The sequence below is a fragment of the Leptonychotes weddellii genome, chromosome 7, assembly GCF_054177405.1.
Source record: "Leptonychotes weddellii isolate Sample4059 chromosome 7, ASM5417740v2, whole genome shotgun sequence".
Taxonomy (NCBI): Eukaryota; Metazoa; Chordata; class Mammalia; order Carnivora; family Phocidae; genus Leptonychotes; species Leptonychotes weddellii.
The window spans coordinates 32,786,949-32,802,903 of record NC_138375.1 but is presented as its reverse complement, the minus strand read 5'-3'; the positions used below and the strand labels follow the sequence as shown (position 1 = coordinate 32,802,903).

At 35.6% G+C, this 15,955-nt stretch overlaps 1 protein-coding gene and 1 non-coding gene across 3 annotated transcripts in view; both read left to right on the top strand.

Annotated features, from left to right (window-relative positions):
* HCN1 (hyperpolarization activated cyclic nucleotide gated potassium channel 1) overlaps positions 1-15,955 on the top strand; it is a 390,570-nt gene that overhangs the window by 238,761 nt on the left and 135,854 nt on the right. The window lies entirely within an intron of this gene.
* On the top strand, positions 11,842-11,946 carry LOC115939674 (U6 spliceosomal RNA). Its single transcript, XR_004074448.1, has one exon. It is a non-coding gene; the product is annotated as a U6 spliceosomal RNA (small nuclear RNA).

The window sequence follows — 15,955 nt, the reverse complement described above, 5'->3', positions numbered from 1 at the left end:
GAAGAAAACATTTTAAGAAATACAGGGCTGACCAGTGGCAGCCGGCTGTGTAGGAGTCAACTCATGGCAAGTGTTGGTAATGCCAGAGCCAGTTAGCCAGCAGGATGCTGTGAAGATGCCTTCCATGGTGTAGGCATGTACACTGTTAAGGTTTGTTGTTGTTTTGTGAATTTCAGATTACACTTCCCTTTTCTCTGCACTGAAGTTTAACATTTTCTTTTTCCTTAGGTTACCAGGTGACTGGAGAAGAATTGTGTTTTTCCCCCTATAGTTAAACACATAACAAAACTTTCTCAGAGTTCATATGGGCAGCAGATATTAAGCACTTCTGAACTGTCCTCAGGGACAGATCCTGTTAAAAATTTTTGCTCCTCCATGAGGAGAACTGGGAGCTTTTTATGAGTGATCACCAGACTTCATCTAAACAAGTTTGCCTATTCAAGCAGTTAAACAGAATTAACTGCAGGGAGAGATGAAGCCCTTCTTCAGGTTAAAAGGAGTGGGAGAATCTTGCTTATCTAGCCTCAGGAAAGTAAACACCTGGTATCTACTTTCTCATTCCCACAGAATTGCAACAACAATATTCACTCATTTTTGTTTCCACACCATCAAGTTCTAAATCTTGGTTTGTCATACGCTTTGTGTGTGTTCCTTCTTCTGCCATTCCCAAACATCTGTCTGCTTCAGGTCATTATTTCATATTTAAATTTTAGATAAAGCCTCCTAGCTAATCAGCTAGCCTCCTTTCTCTCCTGACATGATTCCATGTCATACCTTCCTGTCATTAGAATCTCTTAATCGATCCATCGATCAAACAATAAAAATCAATCACATTACTTTTCTAGTCCAGCATCACAGTAATTGTAATTCATTTTCTTTATAATTTTTGTAATTCATTTTAAACTCTACAACATGACTCAAACATGTCATCTCTCCCTGCTCCATTACTTAGCCTTTTGCGTAGTTAGTTGTTTATTTTCTCTCACTTACACGGGGTTAGATTATTCTCTCCTCTGACTCTTCTCCTCATTCTTTCTTTCCATCACTATCATCTTCATATGAAATATCTTCTACTATCTTCTCAGGTTTAACGTTACTAAATCGCTCTGTAATACTTGAAAGGATTATTTGACATCTTGATATGATTAGTAATACGTTGCCAGAAATTAACCTATAGTTATTTCATGCACTCACACCACTTATCTCCAAGGATTTAATGCATGATTTTTTTAAATTTATCAAATGATCCCATATTTGGATTTCTTAGTATTAAATAAAATACCACACAGATGGAGCTAATTAGTATTATGTGAATATAAATTATATAAGTAAGCACTTTATTGTGTAAGAATAATGTAAGACGATACAAGCTGCTGATTCTGAACATACACCACTGCAATTGAATTTATGATAATGACTTCATACTATTCCCTGCAACAAGAGACATGTTTAAAGGTTTGGCAAGAAAATCACAAACCACCACTCATGTGTTGTTAATTACTCATTGTGTGATAGGCATTATATGCTAGGTAACTGTAACAAAACATCAATACCATCTTCCCTGATTTCATTATGTTCACATACTAAACACCCAAACTACGTACTGTTAATGAAAATTATAAGAAATGATTCCTTGGGGTGCCTGGGTGGCTCAGTCATTAAGCATCTGCCTTTGGCTCAGGTCATGATCCCAGGGTCCTGGGATCGAGTCCCAAGTCAGGCTCCCTGCTCAATGGGAAGCCTGCTTCTCCCTCTCCCTCTTCCCCTGCTTGTGTTCCCTCTCTCGATGTTTCTCTCTCTGTCAAATAAATAAATAAAATCTTTAAAAAAAAAAAGAAATGATTCCTTGATTTAAAACATATTTTGTCATTAGTGATACTGCAGATAATTTCCTATGAGTAACACATAAGCCAGATATGTGTGTGTATCTGTAAGTGTATATCATATATATACATTTATATACATATATACATATACATACATATATACATACATATATATACACACACACACATATATGTACAGTATGAAAACAATGAAAATGTTTTTCAGGGTAGAGAGTAGTAGTAGAAATTATTCTTCTATTGAATTATTGGTTTAATCTAAATAAATGTGTCTATTAATGAAGACCTAAAATACTGAGAGGACATGTCTGTCTGTTTTTAGCATAAATTTGCAACATTGTCAGCAATAAAGAAAGTGAAAATATGTATACTGAGAATATGTTAAGGTTTATTAAAGAAAACAAATCTTCAAATGCAGTTGGGGAAATAGTGTAATAGTATTATAAATTAATAGTAGCATTCCATGCCATCTGACTAGTGAAAGTAACTTTTTTCTCAAAAACTATGGAATATTTTGGTAAATTTGTTTATGAAGAGTGTTGAGGTTTTTTTTATTATTATTATTATGTTCAGTTATCCAGCATATAGTAGTACATCATTTGTTTTTGATGTAGTGATTCATTAGTTGCATATAACACCCAGTGGTCATCACAACACGTGCCCTCCTTAATACCCATCACCCAGTTACCCCATCCCCCCCTTCTGTAACCCTCAGTTTGTTTCCCAGAGTGTTGAGTTTTTGTTGTTATTGTTTGTTTGTTTTTCCCTCTAACTTTTGATTCTGAATCTTAAGTGACCTTACCTAGAAGATAAATGTCAACTTCCTAATTTCTATAGAAGGCACTTTGTTTCTTTGTGTATTTTTAAAAGCAAAGCAATTAATATGTTGAGGTAATTCTTAATCACAAATTTAATGTTCTTATCCTTTTAAAGTAAATCAGTAGTTTTTATGGAGTACTTTTTATGAGCAATGAACTTGGCAAGGTCAGAGAAGTAAGTATGTGATAGACAAAGCTCTTTCTGTCAAAGAAGTTTACTTGGGAAGACGAGAGAAAAATAAAATTATACACTTAAAAGAAAATCCCAACACTGTAGTTGAAGAGAGTAGTTGAAGATATTTTGGAATCCAGGCAATCAGAAACTCTTCACTGAACCTCTCTCACCCTGGGATAAGTCCTGCCAGATGATGGTGAGCTAGTGAGACGGGAGGTACAAATGTGTTACCAAGTGATTTTACTAATGAAAATTGTTACAGCAGTTCTAAGGAAATATCGGCAAGGAAGTGATAAAAATTGAACTGAATTTTGAAGAATGGATAGAATTTAAATCTGTAGAAAGGAGAAGAGCCTCCCATGCATGTAGAATATAGTGAACAAGAATACTCCTTGGGAGAAACTCTGATACAGGAAAGTCCATGGATTGTTTGGGGAGAAGCAGGAGTTTGGTTGTGGTGGAGTTTCTGGAGAAGGACTGAGAGAAAGTTAAAAAGTTAGAAAAGTTGGGGCGCCTGGGTGGCTCAGTCGTTAAGCGTCTGCCTTGGGCTCAGGTCATGATCCCGGGGTCCTGGGATCGAGCCCCGCATCGGGCTCCCTGCTCCGTGGGAAGCCTGCTTCTCCCTCTCTCACTTCCCCTGCTTGTGTTCCCTCTCTCACTGTGTCTCTCTCTGTCAAATAAATAAATAAAATCTTTAAAAAAAAAAAAAAGTTAGAAAAGTTAACTGAGATCTGATTGTGAGGAACTTTGAATGCTGGGCTGAAAGAAGCTGAATTTAGGAGATTGCCACTGAAAGGTTTTTGTCTCTTACTATTCAACCATATGTAATAATCAGTGCCTAGTCCCCTCTGTGAGCTTGATGTTTCTCCCATTAATATCCCAGCAACGCAAAAGAGGCTAGAAGGTAACTGAAAGAGTTTGAATGGCAGAGTTGTAAAAGGGGTGGCATATTTGATTGATACATATTTTTCTAAGCTGATAAATTATGGGGAAGAAAGGAAAATCTGCTGAATTTGGAAGATTTTCTGGAGAGGTTTGATTATTTTTAAAAAAGTGAGCCTAAAAAATATTTATGAGCTAGACATTGGACCTTTAGCAAGTTTAACTTGGGCTGTGTACATAGGTATCTCCAACTGAAAATGGAATGTCAACTTCCTAATTTCTATAGAAGGCACTTGGTTTCTATAGAAGGCACTTGGTCTGTCTACACTTACACATATGTGGGTATATTTACTTAATAACTGTAAATTAGAAAATTGACACTCAACATTGAAATCTGTATTTTTCAGTTCTTTGCCTTTAAATAACAGTTGTAAAAACAAATGTATCTCAACAGTTCATTTTTCAAAACACACTGTTCGGTTTTCATTTTTTTTAACTTAATGAAAAGGTTAATAAGCTGGGTGTTGTTTTATAGGATGTGCTTCCTTCACTCACTATGTTGTTGACATATTCATCCATGTTATTGCATGTTGCTGCAAAGCACTCATTTTCAATGCAGTATAATATTCCATCGTGTGTGTATACTGTTGCCAGTTTTTTTGCTGTTAAAAGCCATGCTGCTGTGAACATTTTTCTTTACACACATACCTGTGCAAGAGTTTCTCTTGGGTATTTAACTGTAAATGGACAAGTTGTAGATTAAGTAAATCTCATGAATTAAAACAAGTTACCTATGACTTTCAGAATTAGAAATTAAAACCCTGTGTGCTTTTAGCACAGTCCTGGTAAATTTTGAGGAGTGGGTTGAATACAAGATAAGGTAGGGGAAGGAAGGCTTATTGGGACATCGGAGTAGAGTTCTGACCTTAGTGTTATAAGGAGCACAGAGTGTGTGTGTGTGTGTGTGTGTGTGTGTGTGTAACTTAATGCTAATGTTTTGCTATGAGTTAAAGAGACATACAACTTTATGTTATAGAAAGTCACAGGAGTGCATTAGATAAGGTCTACCAGATGATAAATTGAAAGATAGGCCATCCAAGTCTGGGGTGCCACTTCCATGATGTTATCAGCGCCCCCCCTCCATTTGCCGTAGGATGCAACTGCTGCTGTCACAGTCAGGAACGCTTCCCAACCTCAGCCATCAAGTCCACATTTCAGGTGAGAAGAGAAAAGCCAAATGGCAGAAAAGGCAACCCCAATTGGGACATCCCTTATGTTTCCAGAAACCCCACCCAGTAACTTTGACTTTTACCTCATTGAGTAATGAATCACTTGGCTGCCCCATTCTTCCAAAAAGTATAAATAATCTATTTTATTATGCTGACCATACTGCCACCCCAAATCTTTGGGCATTCTGTAAGGAAAAGGGGATGGATATTGATAAAGCAGTGTGCCCCAGGATACAAGAAGGGTGTGATATAAAAGACATCAATTTTCTTATAATCAGATTACTTCTGTGTCTAAAATAATCAAAAGATTAATTTTAGATGCAAAAATAAACCTTAGTTCCAGAAGTCCAAATTTTCTTTTTTAAAATGAAAAGATACCTAGAGAAGGTAAATGACTTTCTTAGGTTCATAAAATTATTAGTGACTGATCTCTTGAGCTGACATTTCTTGACTCTCAGGAAAGTTTATTTCTGTATCTCCATGTGTTTCTTCTCTATCTAAAGCACTATACAGGTAGGGTTGACACAGGAACGTATGACTTTCTGAAGTTACAAAGTAGGGGAAGGTTTTAAAAAGGGGATGATTTCTAGTTCTGTGAAAACTGCTGTTGCTATTTTGATAGGGATTATATTAAATCTGAAGATTGCTTTGAGTAGTATGGAAATTTTAACAATATTGGTTCTCCCAATCCATGAGCATGGAATATCTTTCTATTTGTTTGTATCATCTTCAGTTTCTTTCATAAATGTTTTATACTTTTCAAAGTACAGGTCTTTTACCTCTTTGGTTAAGTTTATTCCTACATTTTTTATCCTTCTTGGTACAATTGTAAATGGGACTGTTTTCTTAATTTCTCTTTCTGTTACTTCACTATTAGTGTATAGAAAAGCAACAGATTTCTGTATACTAATTTTGTATTCTGTGACTTTACTGAATTCATTTATCAGGTATAGTAGTTTTTTGGGGAGTCTTTAAGGTTTTCTATACATAGTATCATGTCATCTGCAAATAGTGAAAATCTTACTTCTTCCTTACCAATGGATGCCTTTTAATTTCTCTTTCTTGTCTAATTGCTGTGGCTAGGACTTCCAGTACTATTTTGATTAACAGTGGTGAGAGTGGACAGTCTTGTCTTGTTCCAGATCTTAGAGGGAAAGCCCTCAGTTTTTCACCATTAAATATGTTCACTGTAAGTGTTTCGTATATGGCCTTTATTATGTTGAGATATGTACCCGCTAAACCTACTTTGTTGAGAGTTTTTATCATGAATGGATGTGGTACTTTGTCAGATGCTTTTTCTACATCTATTAAAATGAACATATGGTTTTTATCCTTTCTCTTGTTAATGTGATATATCACATCAATTGATTTGTGAATGTCAAATCACCTTTGTATCCCTGGAATGAGTCCCACTTGATCATGGTGAATGATTTTTTTAATGTATTGCTGGATTCAGTTTGCTGATACTTTGTTGAGGATTTTTGCATCAATGTTCATCAGAGATATTGGCCTGTAGTTCTCTTTATTTGTGGTGTCTTTATCTGGTTTTGCTATCGGGGTAATACTGACCTCATATCTATCCTTCCTCTTCTATTTTTTGGAATAGTTTGAGAAGAATAGGTATTTACTCTTCTTCAAGTGTTTGGTAGAATCCAAGCTGGTACAGCCACTATGGAAAATAGTATGAAGGTTCCTCAAAAAGTTAAAAATAGAATTACCGTTTGATCCAATAATTCCACTACATTTTCCCAAAGAAAATGAAAACCCTACTTCAAAAAGATATGTGATCCCTATGTTTATTGCAGCAATTTACAATAACAAATATATGGAAGCAACCCAAATGTTCATCCTTAGATAAATGGATAAAAAAGATATATGGTAGAATATTACTCAGTTATAAAAAAAGGATGAAATTTTGCCATTTGCAACAACATGGATGGATCTAGAGGATATAATGCTAAGTGAAATAAGTCAGTTAGAGAAAGACAAATGATTTCACTCATATGCAGAATTTAAGAAACAAAACAAAATAGACTCTTAAATACAGAGAACAAACTGATAGCTGCAAGAGGGGAGGTGAATGGGGGGATGGGGGGAGTAGATGAAGGAGATAAAGAGTACACTTATCATGATGAGCACTGAATAATGCATAGAGTTGTGGAATCATTATATTGTATGCCTGAAACTAACATAACATTGTATATTATACTTGAATAAATGTTTTAATAATTTAATTATTAATTAATTTAATAATTAAAAAAATCAAAAAAGGATTATTCACCAGGTTGTGAGTGAGATATTCGTGACCACAGAGGATAGCAGGGTGCCCAGGGATAGTTATCACAGAACGGTTACCAACACCGAAAGTCAGAAAAGGGGGTCTCTTAAAGATGGGGCTGCATTGAAAGGAGTAATTCCCTTTAACAGAAAACATAGCCAACTCACTCTCTTCAAAGGGGAAGCTCAAAATACTGACTACATTCTCCTTCTTCCCTTGCATCTATGTCAGATGACTGAATCCAACTGGAAGTCAGAGGCACGGGATCCTGTTAACTGTAATCTATAGGGGTCAGTTTCCCGGGTAAAGAGTGGGGTAGAGAGGGGTGAAGGACAGACATGGAGGGAAAGATTTCTAGTATGATAGCTTATTCTGAGGCCTCCAATAGAAACACTTGCTCACTTACTCAAATATCTTAGGGGACTTCTGGTACTTTATTGCTCCAACATCCTAGTTCCCCGCACTCCTTTGGGCTCCTGATTAGCATTCTGATGTTCACTTCTTCCTCTCATTCCCCATGGTTTGAATGTATCAGCCTCTCTCATAAGATACTAATTCCCTGCATCCAAAGTACCTCTCATTAACTACTTGCAAGTAGTGGATAAACAACATCCCCTTGGCAAACTGTTCCAGTGTTTCCACGAAACTCTCCCATCCTAGTACCTATGCCTTGATTCTTTCAGGATATGAAATAATAGCTTATAGTCCTTTAAGTTTGTTCAACAAAGGAAGCTTGTATAGTGTCGCAGTGTGTCCCACTATCAGCTCCCCAAAACAAGGCACATAATATTTGGTACTTTTAAGCAAGCCCAGTCTGACACAATATGATATTCATCCTAAATTCCTGTAAGTGTTGGAGAGGATACCTGTCAAAAACATAAATTCTTCATCATTAATGTTTCTCGATACAAAAGGATGTATATGAAAAGGAGAACACGCACTATTCACTTTCTAATATTCTGTGATGAAGATAAGTCACCCCAATGTAAATGTGCAGTTTGTGCTTTGGTAATACTCCTGGGTTGGATTATGTCAGTGGCATAGAGAATTAGGTATAAATCTCCAAATTATAATAAAGTGCTTGTACAGAAAGGTATTAGCTTTCTACAGGCAAACTGCCTCGATTTATAACTCCTGCTCAAAGAAGCAATTCCCAGATGGCTTTTGTCCATAAGCATAGTATTTGCTTCCATTTCCACAGTTGTGTTTGCTTTCTGTTCCCACATCTGTGTTAATCTCAGGACCCAGCTGTTGACAGTTATATTGATTTAATCAGCATCAGAGTCTAACTGGAAACTTACTATTATTTTCCTCATGGGCTTGCCAGCCTAAACATAATGACCTTTTTCCTACTATAATGCCATTTAGAAAAGATCAGATTGCTTGGTTTTGAAAGCTGCTTGCAAAACAATATTAAGTAGATTAGAAGTCCATTAATGCTATCAGCATTATTTTTTAGCTCAAACTCTGTGATAGGTGATTGCCCTCATTTTATATACACATAAATATTATACATATAAATTTAACGATATATTAAAATAGGTAGAAACACGTATTGTTTAATCTTTATGTTTACATATATTGTTGAATAAATATCATTTGATGAATATGTTTTCTCACCTTATATTGCTTGTATTTTAGCAGAGTATATTATAGTCACTTTTTCCTTGATCATTCTAAATATGGCAAGACAGGATTAAAAGATAAATGAAAAATGTGATTTTATTTATTCATAAAATCAATTCTCAGACCCTTTTTTTTTTCTAAGGTGTAATTCTTAGAAAAATGCTTCAGAATTTTGGGGCCCCCACTTTCCCATATGTAAACTCGTGTGGTGATAATTCTATATGCCATTCTAATAAGAGACATTCCATGCCTGTCTCCAACCTTGTCAACCTTACTTTGTAAAAATATATACCTCAGTATATTTAGAACTTCTACTTTTTTCCTTAGTATTTGTCCAGTGGTCTAAATGAGATTTTGAAATCTGCCTGACAGATTTGTTGTTGTTCCTCTTGCTTTTGGTTTCTTTTCTGGGAGGTGTTTGGAGGATTGAAATTTTCCACCATGAAGTCATACACCTTAGCATGACCTTGATTTTTTTTTTCTCTGCACTAATGAGACCCTGGGTAGCTCTTATTTAAGGAAACTGCTTTTGTCTGCTTGGCCATATTAAATCAATCCTAGCTGACTATGGGTAACCTATTGTTTCATTTATTTACATTTTGAGTACATTCAAAAGGACTTGAGAAAAATTCTTAGTTTTATTTTGGGTGTCACGATTAAGATTACATTATTCTTTCCAGTCACCTGCTGGAGGCAATGACCTTGTATATATTTTAGCAACGAAATTGGATATAACATGATCACTTTCTCTGCAATAGCTATGACATGACGAAACAGCAGTTTAAAGGTCAAATACTACAAGACCTAGTAAACACAAACTATAGATTCTGTCCTTAACTCTGACCTTGACCTAACTTAGTGCCAAATACTGATTTAAAAAATGGCTCCTCTGATAACTACTGTGTGATTTTTCCAGATAATAATATATTGCAGAAACGTTTACATTAAGATAGTCAGAAAAGTTAGTTATTAGTGGCAATTTGTTTAATACTAAATTATGAGTAGCCACTTAATACCTCAAGCCATCCATCAGAAATAGTCAATTTGCTAATATTTAATGCCTGACACTGCACTAAGAGAAAACCACATTTGGATGTTCTCATTACCTACTGAGTTTTGAGTCCTATGCAATGTTGACTAGCTCAGGGTTGTTGGCAAAGCACACTCAAACTTTATTATATTTAAATGTGTTCTCTCTTATTTGGTCCCTACCTGGGGAAGGATTCTGGGAAGCCCAGGAAATTCTAAAATTTGGCAACACAGGGTTTTGCATTGCCATTACCCTTTTTAATGAGTTGGGGGTGGTGAGGAATAGTAAGAAAAAGATGACTCAGTGTCCCCCACTCACCAAGGATTCATTACTTATTCTAATATGGAGAAACTTCCACCACTTTTATTCTCTATCCTAAAGAGAACATTGGAGTATATTGAGAATAATCATATTCGATTGATTATATTTCAGAAAGCAAAAATCGTGTTTTTCGTTGTTTTGTTTTTGTATACACAAGAATGATGGGAGGCTAAATAAGAACACCATATAAATACTACTGCACATTTATATATGGGCCATGCAGGCTCCCATCATAAGACCTCTAAGAACTGTTTTCACTAGGCTGGTCACATTTCCACATGTGATCACGGACCACATTTGTTACCTCCATTGTCAATGTTAGATGTGTCATCCTCATCTAAGGCAACCAACGCAACTTCTGTTAGGTTGTTGTCAGTTGATGTATATTGGGTATGTGTTCCATCTTTGGTTCCTGACGAAAATATGTAAATGATGATATTTGCGCTATTAGAGTGGTGTTTCAAATTTAACTCTCAGCACTTTGAGTCCAGAAAAGCAGAAGTATATCATTGTGAAAGGACATTTGCCTTCCTCCCAGGAGAAAACAAGTGAGGAGAAAACTATATGAACGTATGTCTGAAAATTAGCAGGGATGCTAATCCCCTGATAAGGCACTCATGAAGGAAAGCATACCTAATAAACTTGAAATATTTTATATTATTTCAGTTTTAAAATCAGCATTTAAATACATGATGAGTTATTTATACCATCTGCTATACAGATATCAATGAGAGAATAGTTGATCAAACTGCTAAGGACATCTGTTCCATTTTATTAAAATTAAAGTTCATATTTCACAGTGGAAATACCCTGAACCTTAATGAGAGATCCTGGTTTTCTTTGTAGTTCAAGGGAAGGTACTGCCTTTTCTACTTCCAACACAATTCAATGTAGCTATGGTAACATTATAGAACAGCATATACTCGAATATTGTTATTCTCAGTTAAATGTTTTTCCTAGATTTCATTAGTATCAGTCACTACTGGATGTTTGTGATACAAAGATGGTTAGGATATGGTCCCCGCTTTTAGGGAGCTTTGGTTATACTGCTGAAGACAAACAAATAAGCAGATGGTACAATGCAATCACATGATAAATGGAAGCATAAGTCCTTGGATGAGACGCTGGACCCAGCTGGGAGGGCTGACTTGGACGGATGAAGGTGGATATTTGAGAATGTTACAAAGTGATTTGCATCTTGAAAGACTAGCTGAAATGGCCAGGCAGAGAGGAAGGAGGTCAGAATGCATACTGAGTAAGAGAAGGCTACCTATGTAAAGGCGTGGAGGAGAATGAATTGTCTTATTTGGGGAACTGCAAGTGATTCCAGGTGGCAAGAGCAGTCTGGGATTTTGTATAGGAGTTAGGAGAGTTAAAGAGTGTTGCTGAAGGGCCAGGGAGTGGCTGCATGGTGACCAGCTTGTTGTGATTATCTTGGTAGGTTTGACTTACTCTTGAGGCTATGAGAAAACTAAGCATGGATTGGACTTGTTGCTGGCTGTTCCAAAGAACAGACTGGAAAGGAATTAAAGTAGATGAGGTAAATTGTAATTTGTGCTATAATTTGTAGTAACCCAGACAAGGAAAATGCCAGAAAGTTTAAGTGTTTTTCATTGGGATTAAAAAAGAGGAGCTCTAGTGCTCACTTTGGGAGAAACACGTAGTAAAATTGGAACTATGCAGAGATTAGCATGGTCCCTGCACAAGGATGACATGCAAACGTGTGAAGTATTCCTTATATTTTTGTAACTATGTGGGCTGGTGGATGTTAACTATACTTTTTGTGGTGATCACTTTGCAACATATATATATATATATTGCATTGCCTAGTATATAGGCATATACACATATATGTATCAAATCATTATGTTTTACATCTTAAATTAATACAACGTTATATGTCAATTATATCTCAATAAAACTGGCAGAAAAGGGAGCTCTATTTGTCTATTCAAAAGAGAAATAAAAACGAAAATAAACCCTATACAGCTTTAGAAATAAAAGAGCAGAATCAAAATCCAGGGATGGTGAAAGAGCAGAAGGGTCAGTTTAATATTAACCACTGCTTATAAGATGATAGGATCTTATAGTATAATATTATTGAGTTATAACATATTTTTGATCGCAGAAGTGTAAGTTGGTTTTAGAAAACCTTGGAAGGAAAACAACTGGCCTCAGAGTAATTAAGGGTCACAATCAAGGAAGAAGTGCACTGAAGATAGGCATGGTTATTATGGAGGCCAAGTCATTTTCCATAGTATAAACCTGTGATAATATAAACAACCAAAAGCAGGGCCTCAAGCCAAGTGACACGTGTTAAAACACAAAATTCAAATGAGTGAATTTGAAGATCAAATTGGCTTTATTAAAGGATTCACAAATCGGCAGCATCCCATCTACAAGTAGAGGGGAACTCTAAGGAGTTGTACAGAATGGACGATTTTTACTGGAAAGAGGGTGGGGCAAGAAAGCGATTAGCAAAAGCAAAGGATTGTTACAGACAATTTTGCTTTCCCTGAGGTGAAGTGGAGGGGATCTTATCATGCAAATTACTCCCTCTACCTTTGAGGGCTGGAGAGCGCCCCTGCCAGACTCATTGGAGCCTATCAGAATATTCCTGACTGATTAAGACTGCATTTCTGGGGGAGACTGAAACTGCAGTTAAACTAGGTATTGAGCCCAGATTTGAGAACTTGGCCTAAATGACACCATTTTGGGTCTTTGGTTTTCTTTTTAACACACTGTGAGATGTCCTGAAGGGAAATACTGGGCAGGGAAGGGGAGACAATAGAAGGATTCTTTTCAATAGTTGTTCTTTGTGTACATTTGTTGGTTGTTTTGTGATAAACAGGTACTTGCAAGACTGCTAACCTGAGAACTATTTAGGGGGTAAAGTAGAAGCAGATACTGCTTAGATGTTCTTCTGCCTGGATGCTTTGGGGTCGCACAGTGGAGGGAAGGGAAAGTATGACATGGAATCAGTTAAGTGATACCAACTGAGATGGGGGGGGTTCAGGGACAATAGGGCTTATTGATGGTAAATTCCAGTTAGATGAATTTAGTTTGGACACAGAGTTTGGCACATCTGTTTAAAGCCGAGTAGGGGACATCCTAGCAGACAGTTAGGATTAGAGGTCAGGAGAGTGGTCTGTTTTATTTTGATGAATCATACTCAACTCTGTTCACCTAAATAATTGAAGGTAAACTAGATTTGTTTGGGGTTTGTGGCTTGTTTTATGTGAAGGAGCAGCATAGAAGAGGGAGACGAGATTAACAGATAACTAAATTCTTCATTGGAGTGAGACTGGTCATAGCTCACTCAATAGTGGATAAGAATATATTTAAAAAACACCTATCTCAGTCTAGTGAATGGCATCAGAACCCATGTGATGCCTTTAGATTTGTACTTTGATGGGATAACAATGGTTGTTGGGTTTGAAGGTTTGTTTTCTTGAACTTCTTTACTTTTCAAATGGTCCATTTTATTAACAGAATATCCTACAAAGCTCAGTTATTTCTCTTAAATTTTGAAGACAACGTGTTGGGCTTTGAGATACTTTAATCCTTTTCGGTTTAGCTTTAATCCCTTGTATTCTATGTTCATAGGGATGTTTTTGGTCATTAGCTTCCTGAAAGAGAGAACTTTCCCTGAATCTATTTTATTAAGATTTATTCTAGAGGGTAGATTATTGCCTTTGAAAATGCCTTAGTTCACTACCTAATTTGTCTTTTAAAATGTCTTAGTGTGTGTAAAATAATGTTTTATTCCTATATGGGTAATGCCATCAAGATCACTACTTTAACCCAATTTTCCTGCCCCTTCTTACTCCTATGATTATATTACCATCTAAATACTAAATAGTCTTCTCCTTTTTTTTCTACCTCTAATATTTCTCTACCTAAACTTTGTCGAATACACCCACCCATTTTACTTATGAAATTTGCTCCTACATGGTGTAGCTTACAAACTTTGGAGAAAATATATAATAAGAATCAAATATGAATATCTTAGGATTCTCAGACAACCATGCCATTATCATTGTGTAGCACTGACTAATAATAATAACAGTAATACTGTTATTTATACTTTAATGGCACCTGTTGGCTTACTAATAATGTAATATATTTTACCTTTTCCAGTAAAGCCACCCTATATTTCAAGAGTGTTGATGTCAAGTAAATTTATAGACATACCTAAAATTAAAAGATTTTATTTTTTTCTTCCTGATTTATTTTATTTTTTTTCAGATTTTCTGAATTTAGTTTATTGTCCAAAGTCATGGTTTATATAATCTGATAAGAAATATACCTTAGGGTACTCCATAAAGTGAAAGGACAAGCAAAGTTATTAGTCAAGGAAATATATAATGGTAATGACAATATTTTATTTCTTATCATATTAAAGTCTATCTTTTTTATCTGTTATACCAACATCCAACATCTTACACTGGCTATCTGGGTAAAGTAAATGGCATTATAAAATTTTTTATATAAACATATATAAGAACATTGCTATATATAGTACATATGTTTTCCTTAAAGAATATTTCACATTCTTTATACTATGCCATGTTTTTCATCTTGCTGATAATTACTGCATTAATGCAAAATAAAGTATGCTTACCTAAATTCTGTATCTTCTTTTGAATCATTATTTGAAAATACAGGCACAATTAGAAAACCACACAAAAATTTCTGGAAAGCCAAAGATATTTTTCTACATGACACAGAATGTCTTAATTCTACCATTGTCTTTCAATACTCAGGTGTTTTTTAAAATTATTTATTTATTTGAGAGAGAGAGAAAGAATGGGAAGGTAGAGGGTAAGGGAGAGAGAAACTCTAAGCCAACTCCTAGCTGAGCATGGAGCCCGACTCCATGCGGCTCGATCTCATGACCCTGAAATCATGATCTAAGCCAAAACCAAGAGTTGGGCACTTAATAGAATGTGCCACACAGGCTCCCCCCATGCCTTTTATAATAGAGAATTATTGAGAATTTAGCTATCTAACAGACACTTATTATTTATTTTATTTGACAAGTATCTATATAGCATTTACTCTGTGCCAGTTGCTATTCTAAGTGTTTCTTAAGTATGAGGTTAATAGTTTTATTAGCATATCTATTCTATAGGCAAGGATACTAATGCATAGAGTTTATTTAAGTCATTTGCCCAAGTGCCAAAAAAAGGCATAGTATTTATATAGATATATAAGATGCAAATTAAACTATGCCTGAAAACTGGAAAAAGCTAAATGGAGTGAAGGTTAAACACTTTTGTTCTATGCATTTATATTTATTCCTCTTTAGGCCAATTACCTTATTAACTTACATAATATTTTTAGCATTATAGTGAATTTTTTAAAATTTTATTTTATTATGTTATGTTAGTCACCATACATTACATCATTAGTTTTTGATGTAGTGTTCCATGATTCATTGTTTGTGTATAACACCTAGTGCTCCATGCAGTACGTACCCTCCTTAATACTCATCACCAGGCTAACCCATCCTCCCACCCCCGTCCCCTCTAGAACCCTCAGTTTGTTTCTCAGAGTCCATAGTCTCTCATGGTTCGTCTCCCCCTCTGATTTCCCCCACTTCATTTTTCCCTTCCTACTATCTTCCTTTTTTTTTTTTTTTTTTAACATATGATGTATTATTTGTTTCAGAGGTACAGGTCTGTGATTCATCAGTCTTACACAATTCACAGCACTCACCATAGCACATACCCTCCCCAATGTCTATCAC